The sequence below is a fragment of the Moschus berezovskii genome, chromosome 7, assembly GCF_049115385.1.
Source record: "Moschus berezovskii isolate FMDL1 chromosome 7, NW_MosBer_1.0, whole genome shotgun sequence".
In the NCBI taxonomy this organism is placed as follows: domain Eukaryota; kingdom Metazoa; phylum Chordata; class Mammalia; order Artiodactyla; family Moschidae; genus Moschus; species Moschus berezovskii.
This window is the reverse complement of record NC_142466.1, coordinates 74245903-74271463: the sequence shown is the minus strand read 5'-3', so window position 1 is coordinate 74271463 and position 25561 is coordinate 74245903.

Below are 25561 nucleotides of genomic sequence, written 5' to 3'. Positions count from 1 at the left end.
GCATGCCAGGCCTCCCTGTCCATCACCAACTCCCGGAGTTCACTCAAACTCAGGTCCATCAAGTCAGTGATGCCATCCAGCCATCTCATTCTCTGTTGTCCCCTTCTCCTCCTGCCCCCAATCCCTCCCAGCATCAGAGTCTTTTCTAGTGAGTCAACTCATCGCATGAGGTGGCCAAAGTATTGGAGTTTCAGCTTTAGCATCAGTCCTTAAAATGAACACCCAGGATTGATCTCCTTTAGAATGGACTGGTTGGATCTCCTTGCAGTCCAAGGGACTCTCAAGAGTCTTCTCCAGCACCACAGTTCAAAAGCATCAATTCTTTGGTGCTCAGCTTTCTTCACAGACCAACTCTCACATCCATATATAACCACTGGAAAAACCATAGCCTTGACTAGGCAGACCTTTGATGGCAAAGTAATGTCTCTGCTTTTTAATATGCTATCTAGGTTGGTCATAACTTTCTTTCCAAGGAAGGAAGCGTCTTTTAATTTCATGGCTGAAATCAGCATCCACTGTGATTTTGGAGCCCCCCCCCAAAAAAAGTCTGACACTGTTTCCACTGTTTCCCTATCTATTTGCCATGAAGTAATGGGACCAGATGCCATGATCTTAGTTTTCTGAATGGTGAGCTTCAGGCCAACTTTTTCACTCTCCTCTTTTGCTTTCATCAAGAGGCTCTTTAGTTCCTCTTCACTTTCTGCCATAAGGGTGTTGTCATCTGTATATCTGAGATTATTGATATTTCTCCTGGCAATTTTGATTCCATCTTGTGCTTCTTCCAGCCCAGCATTCCTCATGATGTACTCTGCATATAAGTTAAATAAGCAGGGTGACAATATACAACCTTGATGTACTCCTTTTCCTATTTGGAACCAGTCTATTGTTCCATGTCCAGTTCTGACTGTTGCTTCCTGACCTGCATACAGGTTTCTCAAGAGGCAGGTCAGGTGGTCTGGTATTCCCATCTCTTTCAGAATTTTCCACAGTTTATTGTGATCCACACAGTCAAAGGCGTTGGCATAGTCAATGAAGCAGAAATAGATGTTTTTGTGGAATTCTCTTGCTTTTTCCATGATCCAGTGGATATTGGCAATTTGATCTCTTGTTCCTTTGCCTTTTCTAAAACCAGCTTGAACATCTGGAAGTTCACGGTTCACATACTGTTGAAGCCTCCTTGGAGAATTTTGAGCATTGCTTTACTAGCATGTGAGATGAGTGCAATTGTGTGGTAGTTTGAACATTCTTTGGCATTGCCTTTCTTTGGGATTGGAATGAAAGCTGATCTTTTTCAGTCCTGTGGCCACTGCTGAGTTTTCCAAATTTGCTGGCATTTTGAGTGCAGCACTTTCACAGCATCACCTTTCAGGATTTGAGATAGCTCCACTGGAATTCCATCACCTCCACTAGCTTTGTTCGTAGTGATGCTTTCTAAGGCCCACTTGACTTCACATTCCAAGATGTCTGGCTCTAGGTGAGTGATCATACCATCGTGCTTATCTTGGTCATGAAGATCTTTTTTGTACAGTTCTTCTGTGTATTCTTGCCACGTCTTCTTAATATCTTCTGCTTCTGTTCAGTTCAGTTCAGTTCAGTCTCTCAGTCGTGTCCGACTCTTTGCGACCCCATAAATCACAGCACGCCAGGCCTCCCTGTCCATCACCAATTCCCAGAGTTCACTCAAACTCATGTCCATAGATTCGGTGATGCCGTCCAGCCATCTCATTCTCTGTCATCCCCTTCTCCTCCCGCCCCCAATCCTTCCCAGCATCAGAGTCTTTTCCAGTGCGTCAACTCGTCACATCATTATCTATTTGAATGCACATTCTAATTTGATCTTTTCATAGATACCAATAAAACAGCTGTTTATAACAAGAGCTTTCTAAAAATTTGCCAAATTTAGAAACTTCTCCAACTTAAAAGATTTATCATCTTGCCATTGACCAGTAGTATCTTAATAGCAATTCAAACCAATAAAAAGCAAGAAACATTCCCATAAGAAAGTGCAGAGGATGCTACCTTCATAAGATCTAGAAAGTTTACTCTCCAAAATACTTTAAGAAAGTAAAGATTTTCATTGTACACAGGTAGACACAACTGAGGCCAAGATAACAAAGACTCCTCATGGACTGTGACCCCATCGGCCAGGTTTTCCTGAAAGCTGGCATAACCAAACAAAAGGACTACTTGGAATCTTAATCGATTTGACTGACTGCCAAATACACCACATGTGTACGTTCAGGATGGCAGAGATCATGCTCTCAGAACACAGAACAAAATGTCTAAGAAGATTAGGTAGAAAATTTACATCTCAAAGGCAGAGAGAGAGAAATACAAGTTCCTCCTAGAAGGAAGGAGGAGTTTTTTGTTCTTTAAGGTCAGAATTCTGAAAATATGCTTTTTCCAAAGTAGGTCTTTTTAGATGTGCACACACAAAAATTAATTTTGGAATGTAAAAAAAAAAAAAAGCAACTTTGTCACTTTTAGGGCAAGATTTCCTTTAATTCTCAATTAAGCAATTAATCAAGTACTTGTCAGTATAAATACTGTACATTCATAATGAAATCTTCCCAGTGTCTCTCAACTGTGATAACCTACTTAAATGTTTTTAAACTGAGCAAAATCTCAGAATTTTTCAACTGGACTACACTTCAGTTCAGTTCAGTTGCTCTGTTGTGTCCGACTCTTTGCGACATCATGAACCGCAGCACGCCAGGCCTCCCTGTCCATGACCAACTGCTGGAGTCCACCCAAACCCATGTCCATTGAGTCAGTGGTGCCATCCAACCATCTCATCCTCTGTCCCCTTCTCCTCCTGCCCTCAATCTTTCCCAGCATCAGGGTATTTTCCAATGAGTCAGCTCTTCGCATCAGGTGGCTAAAGTATTGGAGTTTCAGCTTCAACATCAGTCCTTCCAATGAATACCCAGGACTGATCTCCTTTATGATGGACTGGTTTGATCTCCTTGCAGTCCAGGAGACTCTTGAGAGTCTTCTCCAGCACCACAGTTCAAAAGCATCAATTATTCTGCGCTTAGCTTTCTTTATAGTCCAACTCTCACATCCATACATGACTACTGGAAAAACCATGGCCTCGACTAGATGGACCTTTGTTGACAAAGTAATGTCTCTGCTTTTTAATATGCTGTCTAAGTTGGTAATAACTTGCCTTCCAAGGAGTAAGCGTTTTTTAATTTCATGGCTGCAATCACCATCTGCAGTGATTTTGGAGCCCCCCAAAATGAAGTCAGCCACTGTTTCCCCACTACACTAGCATTTTCAACTAGACGGGCATCCTTCAGTATCTTCCAACTGGGGAACCACATATTTGTTATGCATCGATCCCCTGGAGGAGGGCATGGCAACTCACTCCAGTATTTTTGCCTAGAGAATCCCTTGGACAAAACAGCCTTGTGGGCTATAGTCCACAAAGTCCAAAAAAGTTGGACAAGACTGAAATAACACACATGCACCAAACAAAACTTAGGATCATCAACCAGTAGGTGGGATATCTGAGAACCAGGAGAGACTTATCCAGATCCATCTGTTCTCACTAAGGAGATAAATAGACACATGAGGCCTTTGCTGGTACCAAGGCTCTGAATCCTTGGAGAGTTCAGGTGAAGGAGAGGAGTCTACTCTGAATCCCTTCATGGTCATCAAAACTGTCAACTGAAGAAAACTGCACAACTTAAAAGTTGTGAATTAATTTTTATTCAGGGATCTTACAGAAGACTATAACCTGGGGAGACATGCTCTCAGATACCTCTGAGATACTACAGCAGACAAGTAAAGGAAGAAAAAGATATATAAGAGTTTTTGCTGGAACAAAAGAAAAGCATTTAGTGGAGCATTGAATGATTACAGTAAGTCCCTTATATATGAACAAGTTCAATTCTGAGAGCATGTTTGTAAATCCAATTTGTGTGTAAGTCCAACAAAGTTAGCCAGCTAACACAATTGGCTGCTGCTGCTGCTGCTAAGTCACTTCAGTCGTGTCTGACTCTGTGTGACCCCATAGACGGCAGTCCACCAGGCTACCCCATCCCCGGGATTCTCCAGGCAAGAACACTGGAGTGGGTTGCCATTTCCTTCTCCAATGCATGAAAGTGAAAAGTGAAAGTGAAGTCGTTCAGTTGTGTCCGACTCGTAGCAACCCTATGGACTGCAGCCCACCAGGCTCCTCCATCCATGGGATTTTCCAGGCAAGAGTACTGGAGTGGGGTGCCATTGCCTTCTCCAACACAATTGGCTAATAGGACTCTAATGTAATGGGTTTGGAATACTTTTCCACACAAATAGCATGTGAAAAAACAAACAAAAAACCACAAAGAATAAAGAAAATATTTTTAATCTTATAGTGTGTATGTGTGCTCAGTCGCGTCTGATTCTTTGTGACCCCATGGACTGCAGCCCACCAGGTTCCTCTGTCCATGAAATTCCCCAGGCAAGAATACTGGAACAGGTAGCCATTCACTTTTCCAGGGAATCTTCCTGACCCATGGATGGAACCCAGGCAGATTAGGTTTCTTTACTACAGGTAGTAACCCTGCAGTAAAGAAACTGCAGACGGATTCTGCACTGTCTGAGCTACCAGGGAAGCCCATAAATAAAGCCATACAGAAAGGAAACATTTTAAATCTTTCAATACCTTGAAAAGTACAGTGGTGCAGTACACCAGCTGGCATACGGGGATTGGCATTGAGTGAAAAAGCAAGAAGCTTTACTGACTGGAGGAGGGAGAGAAGGTGGGAGATGGTAAAGCTGAAAAATCAACAGCAACAGATGGAGGGCAAGCTCCAATTTTAGTAATGCCAGAACTTGTTGGAACTCAGGTTTGCATCCTTGAAAAGTTCACATCTTGAATGTTCGTTCGTATGTAGGGGACTTATTGTACTGGTAATCACAAACAGGCATCTCAAGTTAATGATTTTAGTGCTATGAGAAGATATAAGAGTTTAAGTTCATTGAAAGTATTCCTTAGATGTACAACTAAACTATCTGAGGATCAGTATCCAAAGCACAGAATTCTTCCTGCTTTTCTCCATCCTGAATTTCTCTCAGAATCTACCATCAGGGCAGCTGGAGACTGATGACTTGATCTTTGTAGAACTGCAGTTGTGGGCAACATTCTTTACTTGAATAGGAGGGAACATTGTCTGTCCACAAGACAAAAGAAAAAGTTGAGGTGGGATGGGGTTAGGGGAGTAGCTAGCTATGGGAGGTTATCACACAAAGCACAGTAAAGAAAGGTATGGCTGTAATGCAGATTTTAGCTGGTGCTTAAATGATCCTCTCCATTGATAAGAGTTTCTAAAATGTTTGTCATCTTTCTCTTCAGGGAACTGAGGGTGAAACACCCTTACAAGTAATAGTTGCATTGTAAATGTAAATTTCCCTTACAAAATGGTTATTTATACTCAGTTTTCAGAGCTTTCCCTGTATCTGCCGTTTCTTAAAAATGACCAGCTCAAAATAATCCATATGCCAAATAGGCATATTTTGGGATGGCATAAAATATAAACACGTATTTCTTATAATAGTTCATATACTTCTTACAATAGTTCTACATGTGTGATTTCATTTGAAGAAAGGGTTCTGCTAAACTAAAAATTTTGAAAATGCTGTGATATTGTGATTATTCTAATAAGTAAATTTGGTCTTTGATTCCATTCCTGGCACAGAGCTCCTAAAATACTTGGAATTTTGTAGGGAAGATGTTTTTTGTTATATTAATGTGAGGATGAGGGTTGGTTGCCAGTGAAGCCAACAATGTGGTTTGAGTGTTGAAAACTTTCAATTCCTTCAACCACTTGTCTCCCCTTCCCTGCAACCTTCTGAGAGGAGGGAGTGACTAGAAATTGAGTTCAATTTCCAATGGCCTATAATTTAATCAATCATATGTAAGAAATGAAGCCTCTATACAAACCCAAAAGGTTGAAGTTCAAGATCTTATGAGATGGTGAACAAGTAGAGATTTGGAGAGAGCGGTGTGCTCAAAGAAGTCATGGGAGCTTCAGGCCCTTTCCCCACACCTTGCCCTATGCATTTATTCCATCAACCTGTTCCTGAGTTATCTCATTTTATAATATGCCAGTAATCTAGTAAGTAAAATGTCTCTCTGAATTCTATTAGCAAATTAGTTGAACCCAAGAAGGAGGTCATAGAAATTTCTAACCTGCAGCCAGTCAGTCAGAAAGACAGGTAGCAACCTAGGCTTGTGATTGACATTTGAAGTTATAGGACTGAACTTCACTTGTGGGATCTGAGGCTATTGCCCGGTAGATAATGTCAAGATTGAACTGAATTGTAGGATACCTAGCAGGTGCTGGAGAATTGCTTGGATGTGGGGAAACTACACCCTCCCGTACTACTACAGTGGAAATGAGGCAGGAGACAGATGGGTCTCTTCACTAGACTTCACCCATAGCCCTTTTCACTAGAATCCATCTTGGCTAAGAGATGCACACACACACAGCAGAGGAATGAGATAAACCAAGCACGGACTCAGAACCAGGGAAAGCAAGATGATTGGCCAGAGGAAAACCAGAAGAAATTGCTCCATATAATCATTTCAAACCATGAGGGTACAACTCTCTCTCTGAACTGCCCATGTGAGTCTATCCACATATACTTTCTTCCTCCTAATCAACACTTTACTTGTTTCACTAGTTTCTGGCTCTTTGTGGAAATTCATTTCTACAAGGCTGACAGACCATGATCACTTTCACTGGTGGTCTAGCGGCTAGGATTCAGCACACTTACAGCTGTGACCTGACTTCAGTTTCTTGCCAGGGAACCAAAATCCTGCTTCTAGCCATTGCAGGCCAAAGCTACCAGAGTTCAGATCCAGCCAGGTTAAATGACTTGCTCAAGGTCACACAGTTCAAGAAGTAAATAGATGAGAACTTAGGTCTCCTGAGTCTGGTTATCTAATGTGTGTCCTCTCCTGTTTGATTCTAATAACCTAAGAAGCAAGTCCTAAATCTACTTAGATGTGAAAATGGGATTCAGAGAAGTTAAATTATTAGGCCAAATGCATAAGGAGTAGAGTTGGATTTTAGAATACAGGTTGCCTAAAATATTTTTCCTGCTAGTCTGGTGCATCATATGTTACACTAGTGATTCACACATTTTTTGGTTTGTTATAATCTTTCAGAATCTGACGAGTGCTATGGGCTACCTCACAGAAAAGTATACTGTGTGCCTTTGGATGTTAAATATAATATAATAGACATTCTGAAATTCATCCGTGGGCAAAGGTCTAGGAAGAGGCTGCAGATCTTAGGTTAGAAATAGTAGTGTTAAGTTGCTCAGTCATGTCTGATTCTTTGTGACCCCATGGACTATAGTCCTCAATGTTCCTCTGTCCATGGAATTCTCCAGGCAAGAAGACTGGAGTGGGTTGCCATTTCCTTCTCCAGGGGACCTTCCTGAACCAGGGATCAAACTCAGGTCTTCTGCATTGCAGGCATATTCTTTACTGTCTGAGCTACCCTTGTAAATATTTAATAATCTCTCCACATGTACTTCTGCCATAAATATTTGTTGATATTTTCCTTTATTCTAACAAGTAAGATGAAAGTGAATAGTGATGTATGTCAAAATTTCACTTGTTTCTCTAATGACACAAGGTTTTTGCCAAATCAGATAACAGTTTTTAAATATTGGAAAAATATTCCTCAGTTCTTTTTGCTATTCACAAAGTAGTGGCAACAGTCACAACTTACTTTTAGGTTTAATCTGCATTAGTAACACTTCTCCTTCACTGTTTCATGTGAAACTTAATTGTAAAGTGATTAGCAGAAAACGAGGAAAGAACTAAAAACCATGGCGAAAAATCCCATGGATGGAGGAGCCTGGTAGGCTGCAGTCCGTGGGGTCGCTGAGGGTCGGACATGACTGAGCGACTTCACTTTCAATTTTCACTTTCACACATTGGAGAAGGAAATGGCAACCCACTCCAGTGTTCTTTCCTGGAGAATCCCAGGGACGGGGGAGCCTGGTAGGCTTCCGTCTATGGGGTCACACAGAGTTGAACACGACTGAGGTGACTTAGCAGCAGCAGCAAGGACATCATAGGTAGAAAGAAGTGGCTTGATAATATTGCCTTTCTTTTCAATTAGCTAATTTTGTGCAGGAAAGAAAGTAGGACTGGAGAGGATGGTCAGGTTCCAATTTTCAAGCAAGTCCCTGGGATGAATACCAAGTGTGATTTCTTGACTTGGCACAGGAAAGAATTCAAGAGCAAGCCATAGTAAAGTAAGAGGAGATAGGTTTAGATACACAGTCCACAAGGGCTTCCCTGATGGCTCAATGGTAAAGAATCTACCTGCCAATGCAGGAGACATGGGTTTGATCCCTGGGTTGGGAAGATCTCCTGGAGAAGGAAATGCAAACCACTCCAATATTCTTGCCTGGGAAATCCCGTGGACAGAAGAGCCTGGTTGGATTTAATTCATGGGGTCTCAAAGAGTCAGACATGACTTAGTGACTCAATAATAACAACACTCCACCAATAGAGTGTGCGCCATCTCAGAAGGTAAGAGCACCACCAGGGTGGAGGGTGGTCAGTTTTTATAAGGGTGCATAATTTCATAGGTTAATGAGTAGGAGGATTATTCCAACTGTCTTAGATAAGGATCAGGGATTTTCAGGAATTGGGACACAACCCACTTCTTGGTCTTTGATGGTTGGCCTCAGTACTGTCATGGTGCCTGTGGGTATGTCATTTAGTGTGCTAATGTATTACGATAAGTGTCCACCGAGGTTCAAGTTCCCCTGGAAGTTGACTTGTCTGTCATCTTGGACCCAGTTGGTTCTAACCTGTTTTTGTCATGTCCTTTGTCTATGTTGTCCTTTCAAATGTTGTGCCATGCCCCTCCCTTGTTTCAGCTGGAAGTGTGTGTGTGTGTGCACATGTGTGCATTTGTATCTGCACAATGAGGAGCACCCAGGGGACAATGTGAGCACTAGGATGTATTTTGGTAGAATTGGGTAGAGGGTAACTTCACATTCATCTGGAATCCCTTAATTTACTGTGTGACCCTGAGCAAGTTACTTCACTCCTGAAAGTCTCAGTTTTCTCATTTGTAAGATAAAAGGATAGCATTGAGTCCCTACCAGTTTTTAACGACACTGTAAATGTATTCAAATCATTCATTTCAGTTCAGTTCAGTCACTTAGTCGTGTCCGATTCTTTGCGACCCCATGAACCACAGCACGCCAGGCTTCCCTGTCCATCACCAAATCCCGGAGTTCACTCAAACTCAGGTCCATCGAGTCGGTGATGTCATCCAGCCATCTCATTCTCTGTTGTCCCCTTCTCCTCCTGTCCCCAATCCCTCCCAGCATCAGAGTCTTTTCCAGTGAGTCAACTCGTCGCATGAGGTGGCCAAAGTATTGGAGTTTCAGCTTTAGCATCAGTCCTTCCAATGAACACCCAGGACTGATCTCCTTTAGAATGGACTGGTTGGATCTCCTTGCAGTCCAAGGGACTCTCAAGAGTCTTCTCCAGCACCACAGTTCAAAAGCATCAATTCTTCGGTGATCAGCTTTCTTCACAGTCCAACTCTCACATCCATACATGACCAGGGGAAAACCATAGCCGTGACTAGACGGACCTTGGTTGGAAAAGTAATGTCTCTGCTTTTTAATATGCTATCTAGGTTGGTCATAACTTTCCTTCCAAGGAGTAAGCGTCTTTTAATTTCATGGCTGCAATCAGCATCTGCAGTGATTTTGGAGCCCAAAAAAATAAAGTCTGACACTGTTTCCACTGTTTTTCTATTTCCCATGAAGTGATGGGACCAGATGCCATGATCTTCGTTTTCTGAATGTTGAGCTTCAAGCCAACCTTTTCACTCTCCTCTTTCACTTTCATCAAGAGGCCTTTGAGTTCCTCTTCACTTTCTGCCATAAGGGTGGTGTCATCTGCATATCTGAGGTTATTGATATTTCTCCCAGCAATCTTGACTCCAGCTTGTGCTTCTTCCAACCCAGCGTTCCTCATGATGTACTCTGCATAGAAGTTAAATAAGCGGGGTGACAATATACAACCTTGATGTACTCCTTTTCCTATTTGGAACCAGTCTATTGTTCCATGTCCAGTTCTAACTGTTGTTTCCTGACCTGCATACAGGTTTCTCAAGAGGCAGGTCAGGTGGTCTGGTATTCCCATCTCTTTCAGAATTTTCCACAGTTTATTGTGATCCACAAAGTCAAAGGCTCTGGCATAGTCAATGAAGCAGAAATAGATGTTTTTCTGAAACTCTCTTGCTTTCTCCATGATCCAGCGGATGTTGGCAATTTGATCTCTGGTGCCTCTGCCTTTTCTAAAACCTGCTTGAACATCTGGAAGTTCATGATTCACATATTGCTGAAGCCTAGCTTGGAGAATTTTGAGCATGGCTTTACTAGCGTGTGAGATGAGTGCAATTGTGCGGTAGTTTGAGCATTCTTTGGCATTGCCTTTCTTTGGGATTGGAATGAAGACTGACCTCTTCCAGTCCTGTGGCCATTGCTGAGTTTTCCAAATTTGCTGGCATATTGAGTGCAGCACTTTCACAGCATCATCTTTCAGGATTTGAAATAGCTCAATTGGAATTCCATCACCTCCACTAGCTTTGTTCATAGTGATGCTCTCTAAGGCCCACTTGACTTCACATTCCAAGATGTCTGGTTCCAGGTGAGTGATCACGCCATTGTGATTATCTTCGTCGTGAAGATTTTTTTTGTACAGTTCTTCTGTGTATTCTTGCCACCTCTTCTTAATATCTTCTGCTTCTGTTAGGTCCATACCGTTTCTGTCCTTTATCGAGCCCATCTTTTCATGAAATGCTCCCTTGATATCTCTAAGTTTCTTGAAAAGATCTCTTGTTTTTCCTATTCTGTTGTTTTCCTCTATTTCTTTGCATTGATCACTGAGGAAGGCTTTCTTATCTCTCCTTGCTATTTTTTGGAACTCTGCATTCAGATGTTTATATCTTTCCTTTTCTCCTTTGCTTTTCACTTCTCTTCTTTTCACAGCTATTTGTAAGGCCTCCTCAGACAGCCATTTCGCTCTTCTGCATTTCTTTTCCATGGGGATGGTCTTGGTCCCTGTCTCCTGTACAAAGTCACGAACCTCCATCCAGAGTTCATCAGGCACTCTGTCTATCAGATCTAGACCCTTAAATCTATTTCTTACTTCCACTGTATAATCATAAGGGATTTGATTTAGGTCATATCTGAATGGTCTAGTGGTTTTCCCTACTTTCTTCAATTTAAGTCTGAATTTGGCAATAAGGAGTTCATGATCTGAGTCACAGTCAGCTCCTGGTCTTGTTTTTGCTAACTGTATAGAGCTTCTCCATCTTTGGCTGCAAGGAATATAATCAATCTGATTTCGGTGTTGACCATCTGGTGATGTCCATGTGTAGAGTCTTCTCTTGTGTTGTTGGAAGAGGGTGTTTGCTATGACCAGTGCGTTCTCTTGGCAAAACTCTATTAGCCTTTGCCCTGCTTCATTCCGTGCTCCAAGGACAAATTTGCCTGTTACTCCAGGTGTTTCTTAACTTCCTACTTTTGCATTCCAGTCCCCTATGATGAAAAGATCATCTTTTTTGGGTGTTAGTTCTAAAAGGTCTTGTAGGTCTTTGTAGAACTGTTCAACCTCGGCTTCTTCAGCATTACTGGTTGGGGCATAGACTTGGATTACTGTAATATTGAATGGTTTGCCTTGGAAACGAACAGAAATCATTCTGTCGTTTTTAAGATTGCATCCAAGTACTGCATTTCAGACTCTTTTGTTGACCATGATGGCTACTTCATTTCTTCTAAGGGATTCCTGCCCACAGTAGTAGATATAATGGTCATCTGAGTTAAATTCACCCATTCCAGTCCATTTTAATTCACTGATTCCTAGAATGTCTGTGTTCACTCTTGCCATCTCCTGTTTGACCACTTCCAATTTGCCTTGATTCATGGACCTAACATTCCAGGTTCCAAATCGTTAAGGTATATATATTGGAGGGGAGGGACAAATATCTCAAAACACATATTTGTAGGAAAGAAGTAGGATCTGTTCTTGCTTATCACAGTCAAGCGAGGAACACAGGAAAGTAAACCACGATTTCCCATTTCAGTTATAGATGGAAAGTGTGACCTGTTGTTATGCCCTGAGTCCGGTTCCCCCATACTGGTAGAATAAGACACTCGCAGCAATGCAAAAGCAAGAATGGGGTTTATTTCTAGCTCGAGCTAGGGCTCATGCCTCCTCCAGCGCAGTGGAGTGGGACAAGAGCCCCGAGCCCAGGTTACAGCGGTTTTTATAGTCTCAGGTTACATAAGCACCTATTTCTGTTCAAAAGATCAGGCTGGCAGAAGCTCATTGGCCAGTTCATGCACGCGCGGAAGCTCATTGGCCAGTTTATAAGCGCGCGCGGGGTTTTTCTGGGGGATTTCCCTTTTTACTCTGATTGGCCCGACTTTTGGCGCCGGCGGGACTTTTCTAGGGAGGAGTTTCTTAATTTTGGCGCCGGCGGGATCTTCTTAGGGAGGAGTTTCTGTGGACTTAGCCTCCACCCTCTCTCCAGGAAATCAAAACTTAGGCCTAAGCAAGGTCTCAGGCCTATCCTGGCTACTCAGATGTTAGGGCTCCTAACACTGTAGGAAGAAAGAGGGAGAAGTGACTAAGAGATTGAGACTTTTTTGTGTAATTTGTGTCTAAATTCAGACAATAGCCTCCTTTTATTGCAGGAATGGGGCCTTTTTCCAAGGCCCGAAGATTGTTAGACAGTCTTCCAAATTGTCTAACATTTGGAAATGAATTGTCTGAAGACACACACAACCTGACAAAACAACTGGCTTTATTGGGAAGGGGCGCCCAAGTTCAGAGCAGCAGGGTAAGGGAACCCAGGAGAACTGCTCTGTTATATGGCTCGCAGTCCCAGGTCTTATAGTCATGGGATTAGTTTCCAGGTTGTCTCTGGCCAATCACTCTGACTTAGAGTCCTTCCTGGTGACACAAGCATCTTTCAGCCAACATGGATTCCAGCAAGAAGGATTCTGGGAGGTTGGTAGAATATATGGACAGGCATCTCTTCTCTCCTTTTGACGTTTCCTGAATTCTTCTGGCTGGTGGTAGCTTGTTATAATAGTTCCATGTTCCTTACCAGGACCTCCTGTTGTAAGATAACTGATTCAAGTGATTACCATTGGGCTTGGCTAGGGGTGGGGCTGGACTGGGGGGGTGAGGGTGTGAGGGGCAGTTTCAGTCAGCGATTCCCCTAACACTTTTAACCCTTTATAACAGCTACCCAGCATCAATAGCATTGCTATGCTAATTTATTTTTTTCTCCAGAAAAGGGGGTATGCCCTCAGAAGAAACATTCCAGTGGTAATTAAGTTCTAAATTAAGTTCTATTTCCCTCTGCTAGGTCTCTCTGTTCAACCTCAGACTATTTTTTTCTTACTCTCTTTGCTATGTTAATTAAGGTTTTCACAGATCTCCCAACCTTTTACCCTCACTGGCTGCTATTTCTTACCCCACCGTCTTATTTTTTGCCAGGATTCTCTAAATTCCTTCAACACTTCTCCTAGCCCCGTTGTTCTGTTGTTCTTCCGTGTTAGAGCGCAGTCCACACCTTCAGCAATGAACCTATTGCCTTCATCCATGGACTTCGCCTGTGTGCAGGGCACTAGCGTGAACTTGAAATTGTGATGGAAAATCAAGGTGAAATGGATATTGCTAAGAAAGCTCTATAAAATGGAGCTGAGAGGCTTGCATCAGAATCAGTCATAACTCTTGTAACTTTAACAGTCATATGCCTTTTGCCTTTATAAACTCCTGACTGTTTATCTGTGTCTTCCAAATTGCAGTTCCTAAGACCACACATGAAACTCTATTCTTTGTAGCCTTGTTATTGATTGCTGTTCTACAAAATATCAACTTACAACTTACCAAATGTGTCACCTCAACCTAGTTATTTGATTTTTCTGTGCCTTGATTTTCTCATTTGTCAAATACAGATAATAGGCACTTCCCTGGTGGTCCAGTGGTTAAGATTTCATGCATCCAATGTAGGAAGCCCAGGTCTGATCCCTGGTCAGGGGACTAGAACCCACATTCTACAGTGAAGATCCTGAGTGCTGCAACTGAGACCCAATGCAATCAAATTAAAAAAAAAAAGAAATATAAATAATACGGGAACTTTATCCATACATTTCTTGTAAATATTAAATAAGTCTATGTGCATTAAAGACTTAGCACAAAACTGGCAGACAGTAAAGAGTAAGTGAATATGAGATATTATATGTTTGTACAAGTATATTTTATATATTTCTGTACCAACTCCAAAACCAGCGTTTGTAGGCAGTACAAACATTTTTATTCCAATAGCACAACTGACAAACTTTACTGAAAAGCTGAATTTTTTTTATAAAGTTGATTATTTTGCATCTTGTGAAAACCCTTCTCTTATCTATCTCCCTTAAAAATCAAAGGTTTCTGAATTTATACCTATATTTCTGTAACATTTTGTAATTGAACTTACTTTTGGTAGTCAGTTTTATCTCTTCGTTTCCAATCTGATGGCTTTACTTTCTTTTTTGTTACCTTATTGCACTGAATGGGGCCTTTAGTACAATGTTGAGTAGATTGGTGAGGTGACCATTCTTGCTTTGTTCCTTGTCTTAGGGAAAAAGAATTTAATATCTTACCAGTAAATGGTATTAGCACCAAGCTTTTTCTACAAGCTCTAAGCTTGTAGATGCCTATGATGGTTAACTTTATGTGTTAACTTGACCATGATAAGGGATGTACACATAGCTAGCAAACCTTAATTCTGGGTATGTGTGTAAGAGTATCTCCAGAAGAGGTTAGCATTTGAATTAGGAGGCTGAGTAAAGATATTTCTCACTAATGCTGTTGGGCATCATCCAATCCATTGAGTGTGTGGATAGAACAAAAGGCAGGCCAGTCTACTCAACCTGAGACATCCATCATCTCTCATCAGACAGTGTCATGCCTGGTTTTGGGGCTTTGGGATTCAGATCAGAACTAATTTACACCACTGGTTCCAAATTTTCAGGACTTTGAAACTGGACAGAATTGCACCATCCATTTTCTGAGTTTATTTGCTTTGTGGACAGCAGATTGTGGAACTTTTCAGCCTCCATAAATGTTTGAGTTAATTCCTATGAATAAATCTCTTCTTATATCTATCTATATCTGCATCTAATCTATCTATATCCTATTGGATATATCCTATAATCTATCTTTTTCTCTTGGAGAACTCTGATTAAGCCAATGCCCTTCATCCAATCCCCTTCTACTCCTATTTTCTGAGAGTTTCTTTTAAAAATTATGAATGGATATCAAATTTTGACAAATGTTTTTTTATCCTCTTTTTTTTAATGGTTAAAAAATAATTGTAATTAATGGACACATTCTGTTCACAAAGTTTCTATTACAAACATGATCATAATAAATAGCATCAGGCTAATATCTTAAAGATAAATTTCCAGGAGCAGGAATATTGAAAAGGATGTGTATTTATAATTTTGATAAGTATAAACAATTGCCCTTCCTAGGAACTTTACAAATGTACATTCCCACTATCAGGTAAAAAATTTTTACCACCAGGTAAAAACTCTTTTCAGTAAATGTGTAAATTGCATCTCTTTTTATAAATAACTATAAACATCTTTTCTTCTGTTTAAGAAACTTAAGTTTATTTATCAATATTTCTTAGTCAATTTATTATTTTTTGGCTTTGCTTTTGATATGTGTGTAAAGGTGATATTTTAACTTGAATCTCATTATTTTCCATTATTTTTTCTGATGAGCTAGAAATAGACCTTATGAAAAAATGTGGAAATACTGTAGTTTTATCAATTCCTTTGACAAATCATCTTGTGAAAAGTTGTCCACAGTGGTAAAACTTATAATAATAGTGAGCTGATTCCTGCTAATTTTTTTTCACAGAAAGTAATGAATATAATGTGTTTCTTTTTTAATTGGTGTGGATAAAAGCTACTATCCTCACTTATTCATATCATTTCTTTAGTATTAGAGGAGCAGTAAAGGTAAAGGAACTGGGTGATACTATTTGATGCATATGGAGTTATTATGTGCCCTTGACTCATGGTCACCTTGAAATGATTAGTGGTCTGGATTCAAATAGTATATTCCTTACTTCCAATAGTATGCTAATCAATGATATCTTAGCCCAAAGGTCATATGTGGTAATACAGGAGTCCCAAGGCCTCATTTCCAACCTAGACTCTCCAACTTGGGGATTTTTGAGAGCCTAATTTTTTTAGCCCTTACTTGGATATCAAAGTGCTGAGTTCACAGTGATGAATTCAACCAACTCTTTATTTAACTTGTACTGTCATTGCACTCTGTGTACAACAGTATCTCACATGATGCTGGCACATATGATGGAAACAAAAGTTATTTTTTCTTTTAAAATTAATTAAAAAAATTGTGTTATGACATAAATATCTTCCTTCCTTCTCTCTAACTTCTGTTTTCTGTTGCTTTTTTGTTAACCCCAACTCAACTCACCCACTCTTTCCTTAGCTTTTTTTGGATCCATATCTCAGTTCCTTTTTTCTTCTTCTTAGGACATACAGGAAAATCTCTTTCTAGAGCTAATTATGTTCACGTTTGCTATACTCTTGAGCAATTTATTTTAGTAAATCAAAGAAGAATGTATTTTTAGAACATCCCAGGAAGAATGTGTATACTGGTTAAGTTCAATTATACCTACTGCTGAAGGAAACCTACAGAAGTGGAGATATAGAGAGTGGAGTGAAGAATTTTATTCATTTATATATCAAGGTTTTAAAAGTACTTAATTATGATAGTCATCATTCATTTATTTATGCTTCTATTTGACAAAAATTTGTTAAATAAATACATGCAAAATTATTTTCATACTCTGAGGTTTTTTTGTTTTTTAAGTTGATGGTTGATATAACCATTATCATCAAGATTGTGGGAGAAATATCATTAACCTCAGATATGCAGGTGATACCACCCAAATGGCAGAAAATGAAGAGGAACTAAAGAGTCTCTTGATGAAGGTGAAAGAGGAGAGTGAAAAAACTGGCTTAAAACTCAACATTCAAGAAACAAATATTATGGCATCTGGCTCCATCACTTCATGGCAAATAGATGGGGAAACAGTGGAGACAGTGTCAGATTTTATTTTCTTGGACTCTAAAATCACTGCAGACAATGACTGAAACCATGGAATTAAAAGACATTTGCCCCTTGGAAGGAAAGCTATGACAAACCTAGACAGCATATTCAAAAGCAGAGATATTACTTTGCCAACAAAGTTCCATCTAGTCAAAGCTATGGTTTTTCTAGTAGTCATGTATGGATGTGAGAGTTGGACCATAAAGAAGGCTGCATGCTGAAGAAATAACGCTTTCCTATTGTGGTGCTGGAGAAGATTCTTGAGAGTCCCTTGGACAGCGAGCCAATCAATCCTTAAGGAAATCAATCCTGAATATTTATTGGAAGGACTGATAATGAAACTGAAACTCCAATACTTTGGCCACCTGATTTGAAGAGTTGATTTATTGGAAAAGACCATGATGCTGGGAAAGATTGAGGGCAAGAGGAGAAGGGGACAACAGAGGATGAGATGGTTGGATGGCATCATCGACTCAATGGACATGAGTTTGAGCCAACTTCGAGGGGTAGTGAAGGACAGTGAAACCTGGCGTGCTGCAGTCCATGGGGTTGCAAAGAGTCAGGCTCAAGTGAACAACTGAACAGCAGCAGCAGCCGTTGCCGATAACCTTAACAAAACTAACTTTGGTAGAGTGAAATTGACAGCTTCATTAGCATTTGAGAATGGAGAGGAGAAGTAGAAACAGCAAGTGGAGACACATCAGACAACTTTGCTGTAAAGGAGAATATATACATAGCATGGTAGTTGGAGAAGAATGTGGGATCATGGGACTTTTGTTTGGTGTTAAGTAGGAATTTAAGGCAGGAGATAGATGGACCCCAGGCTGAACAACTAGAGTTTGTCCCCTGTGGATAAATACTCCAAGATGAAGATGAGGAGGAGGAGTTAAGCACTGCCCAGATATAAAACTACATATTTCTCATTCTCAAGGTCAAGGAGACCTTCCTTGAAAGTCAAAAAGGAGGGGGCGACACCCCATGGTAGGTGATGTCGACCAACCCATAGGCTTCTTCTCAAGAATCTATCTTTGCTAATGCACATGCACACATGTGAGGGCCCTGAGATAAACCAAATATGGACTCAGAACCAGGCAAAGCAAGATGATTTGCCAGCAGAAACCCGAAAGAAATGCCCCATAAAAGTGACTAAAACTACCACGATGGCACAGTAAATTTAATTCATGTGCATGGAGGTCTCATATAAATGAGACCTAAGAGGTGACCAGAACTGTACATGGAACAATAGACTGGTTCCAAATACGAAAAGGAGTACGTCAAGACTGTATATTGTCACCTTGCTTATTTAATTTATATGCAGAGTACATCATGAGGAATGCTGGGCTGGAAGAAGCACAAGCTGGAATCAAGATTACCGGGAGAAATATCAATAACCTCAGATATGCAGATGACACCACCCTTATGGCAGAAAGTGAAGAGGAACTCAAAGGCCTCTTGATGAAAGTGAAAGAGGAGAGTGAAAAGGTTGGCTTGAAGTTCAACATTCAGAAAACGAAGATCATGGCATCTGGTCCCATCACTTCATGGGAAATAGATGGAAAAACAGTGGAAACAGTGTCAGACTTTATTTTTTGGGGCTCCAAAATCACTGCAGATGCTGATTGCAGCCATGAAATTAAAAGACGCTTACTCCTTGGAAGGAAAGTTATGACCAACCTAGATAGTATGTTAAAAAGCAGAGACATTACTTTGCCAACCAAGGTCCGTCTAGTCAAGGCTATGGTTTTTCCCGTGGTCATGTATGGATGTGAGAGTTGGACTGTGAAGAAAGCTGATGACCAAAGAATTGATGCTTTTGAACTGTGGTGCTGGAGAAGCCTCTTGAGAGTCCCTTGGACTGCAAGGAGATCCAACCAGTCCATCCTAAAGGAGATCAATCCTGGGTGTTCATTAGAAGAACTGATGCTAAAGCTGAAACTCCAATACTCTGGCCACCTCATGCAACGAGTTGACTCACTGGAAAAGACACTGATGCTGGGAGGGATTGGGGGCAGGAGGAGAAGGGGACGACAGAGAATGAGATGGCTGGATGGCATCACCGACTCGATGGACATGAGTTTGAGTGAACTCCGGGAGTTGGTGAGGGACAGGGAGGCCTGGCGTGCTGTGATTCATGGGGTGGCAAAGAGTCGGACACGACTGAGCGACTGAACTGAACTGAAGAGGTGACCAGAGCAGGCAGATTTTATACTTTTTTAGACAAAGAAACCATACATCTAAATCTGTGGAAAACTGAAAGGACAAAGAAACAGGTTTTGGGTGCTCAATTAGTGAAGAATCTAAACAGAATTTGAGTTTAGGTAGTAAATTAAAGGACTAAAAATGTTTATACAGACTGCTTGGTCTGAATTCCCTGTGTCTGGTGAGGATGTCCTTCTGTCTCCAGATACAGATAGAGAATTTTCACATGAGTGATTTATTTCCTACGTTAAGGGAGACAGAAAGGAGGGTCAGAGTATTCCTCTTGCATTGGCCATTTCTTCAGTAAAACCATGTATATGCCACTGAACATTTTAGGAAAACCCACCCTGAAGTAAAAATTGAGGGACGGGGGAGAACAGGGATAATTTTAGAGTGATGTCTGAGTAGGAAAGAAGGAATTCTTTTTCCTGAACAATCAATCTGTGCATGAATTGGCCTTAGATAGAAACAGGGAAAACATCCCTCTGTTTAAAAAAAAAAAAAAAAGATTTATTTATGGCTGTGCTGGGTCTTCATTGCTATGCTGGCTTTTCTCTAGTTGGGGGGCTACTCTCCAGTTGGTGGACAGGCTTTTCATTGAGGTGGCACCTCTTGCTTCAGAGCACAGGCTCTAGACATGTGGGCTTCAGTAGTTGTGGCTCCCTGGCTCTAGAACACAGAATCAATACTGTAGTGCATGGGATTAGTTGCTCCGGGACATGTGGGATCTTTCCAGAACTGGGCTTGAATCTATGTCTCTGGCATTGGCAGGTGGATTCTTTACCACTGAGCCACCAGAGAAGCCTAAAAACATCTCTTTTATCTGGAGGGAAAGTGGAGTATATGGAGCAGGGAAATTGGTACCATTAGGAGTGGTGCACATAGACATTCCTTTATGATTGCCTTCATATCCTCAGTAAAGCCAGAAGTGTAGCCATCAGTTGGGACTGAGGAGAGGTGGGGAATTATTGGAGGTTTGAGGTGAAATAATCATCAGGGAGAATAAAAGAATGTTTGTAAATGTAGGAGGGATGTTGGGCAGTTACAAGGTACTGTTTGAATGAAGTGGTGACAAATTTAAAGTAGACAACAGGATATGTCTGTGTGCATGTGTATACATTGGCGTGTTTCCAGTTACATTCTCAGATTCAGTCACTGAGAAAGTGATGTTTGGATTTGTTTGTGTTTTGCCTGTAAAGCTCAATTCAGGGAGAGAGAAGCAAGGGCCTTGAGAATTTTGGCAGTGGAGTAATAAAGACATTGGGCCTTGAAATCTAAGCGAGTAAGGATTGAAGTGAGACTTTGTAAGGAAGCAAGAGATGGATAAATCAATGAATTGGAATTCCTAGGGCATTTGAGGAATTGTTGGATTAAATTTATTAACTAAAAAGACAAGTAGTAGTGGTCAAAGAGGAGAAATTTAAATGGAGTATATAAGTTATTAGTAATGATATAATGTAGTATTAAAATATGACTCAGATTGGGAAAACCATTAGATCGTTCAGGTATGATCTAAATAAAATTCCTTATGGTTAAACAGTGGAAGTGAGAAATAGATTTAAGGGACTAGATCTGATAGACAGAGTGCCTGATGAACTATGGACAGAGGTTCGTGACACTGTACAGGAGACAGGGATCAAGACCATCCCCAAGAATACACAGAAGAACTATAAAAAAGAGATCTTAAAGACCCAGATAACCACGATGGTGTGATTACTCACCTAGAGCCAGACATCTGGAATGCCAAGTCAAGTGAACCTTAGGAAGCATCACTACGAACAAAGCTAGTGGAGGTGATTAAATACCAGTTGAACTATTTCAAATCCTGAAAGATGATGCTGTGAAAGTGTTGCACTCAATGTGCCAGCCAATTTGGAAAACTCAGCAGTGGCCACAGGACTGGAAAAGGTCAGTTTTCATTCCAATCCCAAAGAAAGGCAATGCCAAAGAATGCTCCAACTACCACACAATTGCACTCATCTCACACGCTAGTAAAGTAAAGCTCAAAATTCTCCAAGCCAGGCTTCAGTAATACGTGAACTGTGAACTTCCAGATGTTCAAGCTGGATTTAGAAAAGGCAGAGGAACCAGAGATAAAATTGCCAACATCCACTGGATCATCGAAAAAGCAAGAGAGTTCCAGAAAAACATCTATTTCGGTTTTATTGACTGGTCAAAGGCCAAAGCCTTTGAGGGTGTGGATCACCACAAAGTGTGGAAAACTCTCAAAGAGATGAGAATACCAGACCACCTGACTTGCCTCTTGAGAAATCTGAATGCAGGTCAGGAAGCAACAGTTAGAACTGGACATGGAACAACAGGCTGGTCCCAAATAGGAAAAGGAGTAAGTCAAGGCTGTATATTGTCACCCTGCTTATTTAACTTATATGCAGAGTACATCATGAGAAACGCTGGGTTGGATGAATCACACGCTGGAATCAAGACTGCTGGGAGAAATATCAATAACCTCAGATACACAGATGACACCACCCTTATGATAGAAAGCAAAGAACTAAAGAGTCTCTTGATGAAAGTGAAACAGGAGAGTGAAAAATTTGGTAAAACTCAACATTCAGAAAACGAAGGTCATGGCATCTGGTCCCATCACTTCATGGCAAATAGATGGAGAAACAGTGGAAACTGTGGCAGACTATTTTGGGGGCCCCCAAAATCACTGCAGGTGGTGATTACAGACATGAAATTAAAAGATGCTTACTCTTTGGAAGAAAAGTTGTGACCAACCTAGACAGCATATTGAAAAGCAGAGACATTACTTTGCCAAAAAAAGTCCGTCCAGTCAAGGCTATGGTTTTTCCAGTGGTCATGTATGGATGTGAGAGTTGGACTGTGAAGAAAGCTGATCGCCGAAGAATTGATGCTTTTGAACTGTGGTGCTGGAGAAGACTCTTGAGAGTCCCTTGGACTGAAACCAGTCCATTCTAAAGGAGATCAATCCTGGGTGTTCATTGGAAGGACTGATACTAAAGCTGAAACTCCAATACTTTGGCCACCTGATAAGAAGAACTGACTCATTTGAAAAGACTCTGATTCTGGGAAAGATTGAAGCAGGGAGCAGAAGGGGACAACAGAGGATGAGATGGTTGGAAGGCATCACTAACTCAATGGACATGAGTTTAAGTAAACTCCTGGAGTTGGTGATGCACAGGGAGGCCTGGTGTGCTGCAGTTCACGGGTTCACAAAGAGTCGGACACAAGTTAGCGATTGAACTGAACTGAAAATATGACTCAGGAAGTCTATATAAAAGTAGTCCATTGAAGGACAAGATCATGGGAGGACAGAATGTAAAGAAATTATGAAGGACTGCCCTGGTGGCCCAGTTGTTACGAATCCTTACTTCTGCTGCAAGGGGGCATGGTTTCAATCCCGAATCTGGGAACTAAGATTCTACATACCTCACAGCACATCCAAAAAAAATTTTTTTAAAGAAGAAATTATAAGGCCATTATATTGAACAAATTATTTGTATATGTTCCAGTTATCTTTTTTTGTATAACAAAGCTAATCAATACTTAGGTAAAACAACAATGTATTATTATCTCTCACAGTACTGTGGTTAGTTCCAGGTGATAGCTGAAATTACCATCTTCTAAACACTCAACTAGGTAGAAGTCCAAGATGGCTCACTCATAGGCTGACAGTTAATGCTGGCTGCTTGCCAGAAGCTCAGCCAGGCTGTTGCCCAGACTGCCAACATATGGTTGTTTTATGTAACTTGGACTTCTCACATCACAAGCACTGGATTACAAAGGGAAGTGTCCCAAGGGTGAGTGTTCCAAGGAACCGAAAGCAGAAACCACAAAGCCAGTATAGGGTTACACCCAAACTGGTACAGTGATATAGTGTTATTTCTACCATATTCTGTTTTTTTGGCCATGCAGTATGCAGAATCTTAGTACCCCAATTAGGGATCAAACCTGCATCCTCTTTATTAGAAGCTTGGAGTCTTAACCACTGGACTGCCAGGAAGTTCCCCATATTCTGTTAGTAGAAGCAATCTCAGGGCCCACATAGATGCAAGGGGGAGTGAAGTATAGAGACTAGCTCTTGTAAAGGGTGGCAAAGTAACATTGCAGAAGAACAAACACATGGAATGAGAGATATTGCTGTGGCCATCTTTGGAAAAGAAAATTTTCTGTAGTGGGAATAATGAAATCGATAATAATATGACTAGTATTGGTGGGAAAGAGGGTGAGCTAGCTGTTAAAAATGTTGATTAGGGAGAACAACTCAGAGATATCTTGTTGGAGATACCTGCAACAAGGAGAAATAGAAGATAATGAGTTTGTTAGCATAAACTTTAGCTCCCTTTCCTTTGTTTATTAGCTCGAACTGTTTTGTAATTTTACTCATTGCCTTACTAATTATGGTGTAAACCTTTACCTTATGACAGCTTTTGTTCTAAAGATGTTATATAATACAACTTCACTTCAGCATTATAACCTTACAATTGTATACTTTCATTTCTCCCCTCCCAATCTCTGGTCTATTGTCATCTATTTATTTCTACATATGTGAGAAACCCCACTATTCTTTTGTTATTTTTTGTTTTAATCAGCTGATTGTTTAAACACATTTAAATAATAAAAAAAGATCTTACATATTTACCCAAATAGTTACCATTTCTACTGGTCTTCATTATGTTGTGTAGATCCATATTTCCATTTGGTACTATTTTCTGTCCACCTAAGGAATGTTGAATATTTCTGAAACATTGCTTGTAGTGTGAATCTACTAGTGATGAATTATTTTAGCTTTTATATGTGGGGGCGACAGAGGATGAAACAGTTGAATCTCATCATTGACTCAATGGTCATGAGTTTGAGCAAACTCCAGGAGAGAGGGAAGGACAAGGAAGCTTGGTGTGCTGCCGTCTGTAGGGTCAAAAAGAGTTGGGCATGACTGAGCAACTGAACAACAATGTCTGAAAAGCTCTTTCCCCCACCCACTTCTGTTTTTGAAAGATGTTTTTATTAGGTATAAAGTTCTAAGCAACAGGTTTTTTTCTTTGAGTACTTTAAAGATGTTGCTCAATTGTATCTCATGCATTTTTTCAACAAGAACTATTCTACCATCTTTATATTCCTTCCTCACTGGAAAAGACTCTGATGCTGGGAAAGGTTGGGGGTGGGAGGAGAAGGGGACGACAGAGAATGAGATGGCTGGATGGCATCACCGACTCTGTGGACATGAGTTTGAGTGAACTCCAGGAGTTGGTGATGGAGAGGGAGGCCTGGCGTGCTGTGATTCATGGGGTCGCAGAAAGTCAGACACGACTGAGCGACTGAACTGAATTGAACTGAACTGATACATATCTTATTTCTTTAGCTACTTTTAAAATATTTCTTTCTCACTTGTTTTGAGACACTTGATTACTGTGAGCCTTGGTGTAGTTTTCTTGTTTCTAGGTTTCATTAAATTTCTTGAATCTGTGGTTGTCATCAGATTTTAAAATATGTGCACCATTTTTTCATTTCATATATTTTCTCTTCCTTAAGAAGTCCTCCTTTCACTTGAAGTCTCCAATGATACATTTAATAAAACACTTCAAGTTAACCCACAGTTCACTGAGGCTTTGTTTAATTTTTGATACTTTTTATTCTCTTTTACATTTTGTATAGTATGTTTTATAAACCCTGAATCCTTTCTTCTGCAATGCTTGAAGGTGAAGTCGCTTAGTCGTGTCCGACTTTTTGCGACCCCGTGGACTGTAGCCTACCAGGCTCCTCCGTCAGTGGGATTCTCCAGGCAAGAGTACTGGAGTGGGTTGCCATTTCCTTCTCCAGGGATCTTCCCAACCCTGGGATTGAACCCGGGTCTCCCGCATTGGAGGTAGACCCTTTAACCTCTGAGCCACCAGGGAAGCCCAGTCTGCCATTAATTTCCTCCAGTTTATCTTTTCATCTCAAACAGTATAGTTTTCATCCCTGGATTTTTGATTATTTTAAAAGAGCTTCCATGATTCTACTTCACATACTCAATCTTATCTCTAGCTCTTTAAACATGTGGTGTATAGTCATTATAACTGTTTTAAGGTCCTGAACTACTGATTCTGTCATATGGGTTGGTTTTCATTTTCTTTTTAGGTACAGGTCACATTTTTCTGCCTTTTGCATTCTTAATTGTTTTTGATCAGGTACATTTGTAGATTT